This window comes from Leopardus geoffroyi, chromosome C2, assembly GCF_018350155.1.
Source record: "Leopardus geoffroyi isolate Oge1 chromosome C2, O.geoffroyi_Oge1_pat1.0, whole genome shotgun sequence".
NCBI classification, from domain to species: Eukaryota; Metazoa; Chordata; class Mammalia; order Carnivora; family Felidae; genus Leopardus; species Leopardus geoffroyi.
Window position 1 is genome coordinate 87,680,353 of NC_059333.1, and position 6,129 is coordinate 87,686,481.

General features: G+C 40.5%; 1 long non-coding RNA gene across 2 annotated transcripts; it reads left to right on the plus strand.

Annotated features, from left to right (window-relative positions):
• The first annotated feature begins 359 nt into the window (after positions 1-359).
• On the plus strand, positions 360-5,122 carry LOC123576143. Of its 2 annotated transcripts, none has more exons than XR_006701189.1 (3): positions 360-412; positions 3,371-3,429; positions 4,542-5,122. It is a non-coding gene; the product is annotated as an uncharacterized LOC123576143 (long non-coding RNA). The 2 variants fall into 2 exon arrangements; XR_006701188.1 differs by lacking the exon at positions 360-412 and adding an exon at positions 952-1,151 and having other exon boundaries at positions 4,542-5,120.
• The last annotated feature ends 1,007 nt before the right edge of the window (positions 5,123-6,129 follow it).

Here is a 6,129-nt window from a genome sequence, read left to right on the forward strand (position 1 = left end):
AGGTCTGATTTCTTGGAAAACATTTCAATTGGGGACATTTAAAACTTCCTTGAAATGTATATTTCAGCTGATATGTGGACCTAACGAATTAGCACACCATTCCCAAACCAAGCAGTTTCTTCCAACTACTAATACTTAAAGTCATTTTAAAAAATTGTATATTATTTAGATGTGCAGAAAGGCAAAGTTAAAGAGTTTGGTTTTTAACATAAAAGAGAAAAGACCAAATCTACAGTAAGTTTTATTTTTAGAGCTACTGCTTTATCAACTAAACCAAGATGAAACAGTTACTCATTAGATGACAAAGTTTTTTTTTTTCTCCTTAAATTCATTTCTGAGTTAATACAAATCTGACTCATTGTCACCAAAGAAGAGGAACCTTCTTGCAGAGATTTGTGCAGCTGCCCCACTGGTCAGTCTCTACAGAAAATATACTTACCTTTGAGCAATGCTAATCATGTAAATGCTAGTTAATTGAATTCTGGGTTTGATTGTAATGAAATCAGACTTAAAAAAATTTTTTTTTAATGTTTATTTATTTCTGAGACAGAGCAAGACAGAGCATAAGCGGGGGAGGGGCAGAGAGAGAGGGAGACACAGAATCAGAAGCAGACTCTGGGCTCCGAGCTGTCAGCACAGAGCCCGACACGGGGCTCGAACTCACAAACCATGAGATCATGACCTGAGCCGAAGTCAGTCGCTCAGGCTGAGCGACCCAGGCGCCCCCGAAATCAGATTTTTTTAAAAAAAAATTAGTAAGTTGGACTAGAATTTTCTTTGAAAAAAATGAGATTTAAAAAATGAGGCAATCAATCTTGTTACTTGAGGAGATGCCTATTCCAAAACACTGACTCATCTGCAGTGAGAAAGTCCATGAAATTCTCAAAAGTAATATGGAGCAGTACAAACATCAGTAATAAGCAGTAATGCCACTTTGCAGGAAAGGTAGGATCAATGTCATTCTTATTCAAAGCTTTTAAGCTAGGAAATCTATCTGACGGGGGGCGGGGATAAGAGCTCAAGTGTATTTCAGTTAAAGCAAAACAGGAAGAGCAGTAAGTAGCTAATCCTGATAAGGGAGGGCCAAAAAGGAGTAGCAAAGAAGTTGATGTTCCCAAATTGAAAGAATTTGTGAAGTCTCTGGGATTTGGGTAAGTGTTGGGGCAAGTTGGATGAGGGTGGAGTGGTTAAATTCTCCACCTGCCAGGTTTTATTTATGAGCTACAACTGAAGGGAGAGAAAAACTTCTGAGGCATTCATTAGCCAGAAGTTTTGCTCTGATTTATTCAGAAGGAAATGGAATATTCAAAATGAAACCTAAGTGAAAGCAGTTGTGTTACTGCTTGGAGGGGAGGCTCCTAAAAGCAGGGACAGGAACACACCCAAGAATTAAGCCAGAAAGTTTTGGCCCCTATGTCAACGCCTGCCATTTATTAGATGTTTGATTGGATACAGGAGGGTCTCAGAGGCTAGGGTATTGCAGAAGGAGGGGCATGTTTAGAAGCTACATTTCCATAACATCTGCATAAACCTTTTGTTTTAGATTGTAAAGTTACCAGAGTAGCTTTAAGGGCTGTTGGAGATGGGGATAAGGGAGGGATAAGAAGCATGGCCACCCTCTGGTGCTGCCTCAGGACCTTGGGGAAGATTCTACTCTCTGAGCCTCCTTTGCAAGAGGAGAATAACATTTCCTCATAAATAGGTTATGAGAGTAAATAAGGTAAACAATGTGAAGTGCTAGCTCCTGAATACTCAGTAAATGTATATAAACCTAAAAGATATCAAAGAGGAAATACTGCATTATGTCTGTTCCAAAGACAATTGTTTCTATTGGGAAAAGTCTTACCTCTGCCTTGTTCCTAGAGCACTTTAGACATTTATTTTCAATATTTTATTCCAGTTGTTGCTATCCCCCCCCCCCCCCCCACACACACACATAGGTAAAGAGGAGAAAAGCAATTTTGTTTAAACCATCAGTACCCTGCTAATATTCTGTCTCAAATCAAAGGGCTGGGCTTTCCCACAGAGCACTTAGAAACAGGTAATGATATCACACCCATTAGTGCACTCAGCACATGCTATGAGAACAGAAGCTGGCTTTTGCCCAGTAGCTTTCTCCCATGCTTGGTCCCTGAGGAGAGAGAATTGCTCCAGAAGCCCTTATTAGCAGCAGTCATTAGGATGACAAAATGTTAGAGCAGCCCCCTTGCCCTTCCCCACATTAAGAACTAAAATGAGGGGTGCCTGGGTGGCTCAGTCAGTTGAGCGTCCGACCAGCTCAGGTCATGATCTCACACTCCGTGAGTTTGAGCCCCACGTCGGACTCTGTGCTGACAGCTAAGAGCCTGGAACCCACTTCAGATTCTGTGTCTCCCCCCTCTCTCTGCCCCTCCCCTTCTCATGTTCTGTCTCTCTCTGTCTCAAAAATAAATAAAAAACATTTGAAAAAATTTTTAGAGAACTAAAATGACATCAGAAAGAAAAGTAAGCTGTAAAGGTAGTTTAGTGTTCATATGTTACCTCAGAGTGAAGGGGAAGTGTAAAAACTATTCCAAGCCTTAGAACTTGGGCCTTACTTCCACCCCCCCACTTGACCACCTCACCTGCCAGGAGAAGAGTGCAGCTTCTAGAAGCATTGATGTTGACTGAAGCATGTTGTTAGCCTGATTCTATTCATTCCCAAATAGCTATGGAGATATCTTTTCGTCTGATAACTCATTACTTACAAATGAATGAATGAATGATGCTCCCAGTGCCCTCCCCTTAGCACTCTCCTTCCTTCCTTCCTTCCTTCCTTCCTTCCTTCCTTCCTTCCTTCCTTCCTTCTTCCTTCCTTCCTTCCTTCCTTCTTTCTTCCTTCCTTCCTTCCTCCTTCCTTCCTTCCTTCCTTCCTTCCTTCCTTCCTTCCTTCCTTCTTTCCTTCCTTCCTCCTTCCTCTTTCCTTCCTTCCTTCCTTCCTTCCTTCCTTCTTCCTTCCTTCCTTCCTCCTTCCTTCTTTCCTTCCTTCTTCCTTCCTCCTTCCTTCCTTCCTTCCTTCCTTCCTTCCTTCCTTCCTTCCTCCTTCCTTCCTCCTTCCTTCCTTCCTTCCTTCATTGCAAAACAATAATGGATTCCTACTATGCGCAGGTGCTGTGCTAAGACTGTGGATATAGTGATAAGATCTGAGTCCTCTAAGAATGAGATTTTTGGCATAAAATAGTCATGCAATTGCAAACCTCTAGATCATACAAAATAATATGTTATGTTCTAGACACAGTAATTATGGGCATAATTATACAAGAAGGAAGCTATGTAAATGTGACTTGAATACATCACACACTTGACCTGAACTGAATTTGCTATCATTAACAGTTTCACTTGATTTCCTTAGAATTTATAAGCGCTGGTGGAAACATGGTTTGGATATCCTGGTCTACTTAGAGAAGACGGGTGAGGAAGTTTGAACTCATAACTCCACTCCTTTTTTCTCTTAAATATTCCTTGGAGCAAGCAAGCAAGTTCAAAGTCATTCCCTTACTCTTAGAGATTTGTTCTAAAGTACAGGTTCATTAATGTTTGTTGTTACTGATACTAGGAATGATGTTTCTACCACTAACTAAAAATGTTTAGAGCAATAATTGATTTATGGAATTTCTTTTCAACTTTTTTTTAACCTCCTAAAGTCCAGGCAAAGTGACTTAGTATCAAACCAAAGCAATTGTTTCCAACAGAATATTATTAATGTTGTTAAATTATTCTTTCTCAGCTTCCAGTGTTAAAGGGAAGTGACATATTGTTGACAGCTATCAGAACTCTTCATGCTTTAGCAGAAAGTCACTTGAAAAATTACCATATCATTAAACTCATATCTCAAAAATGTTTCAAAAATCTCCCCGAGAACTTCTAAGACAGACAGAGTATCGTTACTATATATTCATTCTTTGCCTTCCAGTGTTCAGACATTGGTTAAAGGCGGAATGGGTTTGGGGAAGGAAATGTCCTGAGGCAAATGCAGCATCAGGAAGAGAGATTAACCCCCTCTCTACTTTGGTTTCTCTCCCCTTTCCAAGGGAGGGGGACCCAATAGAATCTTTTGGAAAGTTGTTGGTCTCTATGAGTAAAGGAGCCCCATTCCGCAGCCAGATACCTGTCCACTCCTGGCTTTGCTGACCTTCCCAGGCAGGAGGGTCCTCTAAGAGCCTGGGAAGAGTGTCTGAGACAGAGTGCATAGCATTGCATAGTGGTACCCCAGGCACAGAAGGGCAAGGACAGTCTCCTTCTATTTTTGGTTCTTGAAAGATACTGAAGGAAGGATGGAAGACTCAGTCTGGGGAATAGCACTGAGAAAGATAAAAAGGCAAAGAACCTACTCTCTGAAGAGCAAAAGGACTGAATGGAGTGAAAAATAGAGTAGAGTAGTAAAAGATGGGCCTGGAGAGGTAGGTTGGAGCCAGATTAAGTAAGGCCTTGCATGCCAGGGCAAGGAAGGTATATTCCATTCAGTGAATAATTGGAACCATTGTACAGTCTTTGAGCCAAAAATAATCAGTGTTGTGTTTCAGGAACATTAATTTGACAGAAATGCATGGAATGGATCAGGACAGGAAAAGGCAGGAGATAGCATGCATGTGTGACGCTGAAGAAGATACAAAACAAACCACTATCAGGAGATACCACTCCACACTTATTTGAATGGCAACATTTAAAAGGAATATAAACTGACAATATCAAGTGCTGGCAAGGACTCAAGAGCATCTGGAACTCCCATACATGGCTGGTGAGAATGAAAAATGAACGATCCACTCTGGAAAATGATTTTGCAGTCTAAGGTTAAGCATATATTAACCATATAACCCAACAATCCCACTCACAGTTACCTAGAGAAATGAAAACATGTTAATATAAAAGCCTGCACATTAATGTTTATAGACACTATTCATAATTGCCCCAAACTGGAAAACATCCTGAGTCTCCTTGAGTAGGTGAATGGATAAACAAAGTGTTGTACCTTCATACCATGGAATACTATTCAGCAACGAGGAAGAACAACGCATTATAGTGAAATAAGTCAGTCTCAAAGTTTTCATACTGTATGATTCCATTTACATTATATAATGTATCTATATATTATATAATGTGTGTGTGTGTGTGTGTGTGTGTGTGTGTGTGTATTTTTTTTTTTAAGTAGGTTTCACACCCAACATGGAGCCCAATGCAGGGCTTGAACTCATGACCCTGAGGTCAAGACCTGACCTAAGATCAAGAGTAGGATGTTTAACTGACTGAGCCACTCAGGCACCCCTACATAATACTCCTGAAAAGACAAAACTGTAGGCATGGAGGACAGATCAAAGATTGCTGGGAGTTAGGGGAGGGAGGTGAGCCACAAATAATAGTAATAACAACAACAACAATAATGGAAGTTTTTTGAGGGTGATGGAACTATTTTGCATACTGATTGTAGAGGTGGTTACATGAATCTGTACTTGTGTTTAAAATCATAGAGGGGCACCTGGGTGGCTCAGTCGGTTAAGCGTCTGACTTCGGCCCAGGTCATGATCTCACAGTTCGTGAGCTCGAGCCCCGCGTCGGGCTCTGTGCTGACAGCGTGGAGCCTGTAGCCGCTTCAGATTCTGTGTCTCCCTCTTTCTCTGCCCCTCCCCAGTTCATGGTTGCACTCTGTCTCTGCCAAAAATAGATAAACTTTAAAAAAATAAAATAAAATAAAATCACAGAACTGTATACCAAAAGAAAGAGGCCAATTTTATAGTGTGATAATTTTAAAAATTAAAATTAAAACAAGAAAGCAATGCTAAACAAATTAACAAGAAAAGCAAGGTATTTTCCCTTGTTTGAAATATCTATCAGGCAGAGTATATTAGCATAAATAAACAAAGTCAATGCTAAATAGGAAGAAGGAATGGAAAAACAGATTCTTAGACTGTGAGACTCATAGATTAATCCAGGGTTAGCAAATATGCTTGTTTGTGGCAGACTATATTTCCAAAAATGGCTGCAACAATATGTGTCAGCCTACGTGCTTTTCTAGAACCTTGCTACTCCTCCATCAAGAGGTCTGTGTCCCTATCACTTCAATTTGAGATTGTGTACATCAAGAGAGTATTGAGAAAGCTGCAGTGTGTGCTTCCT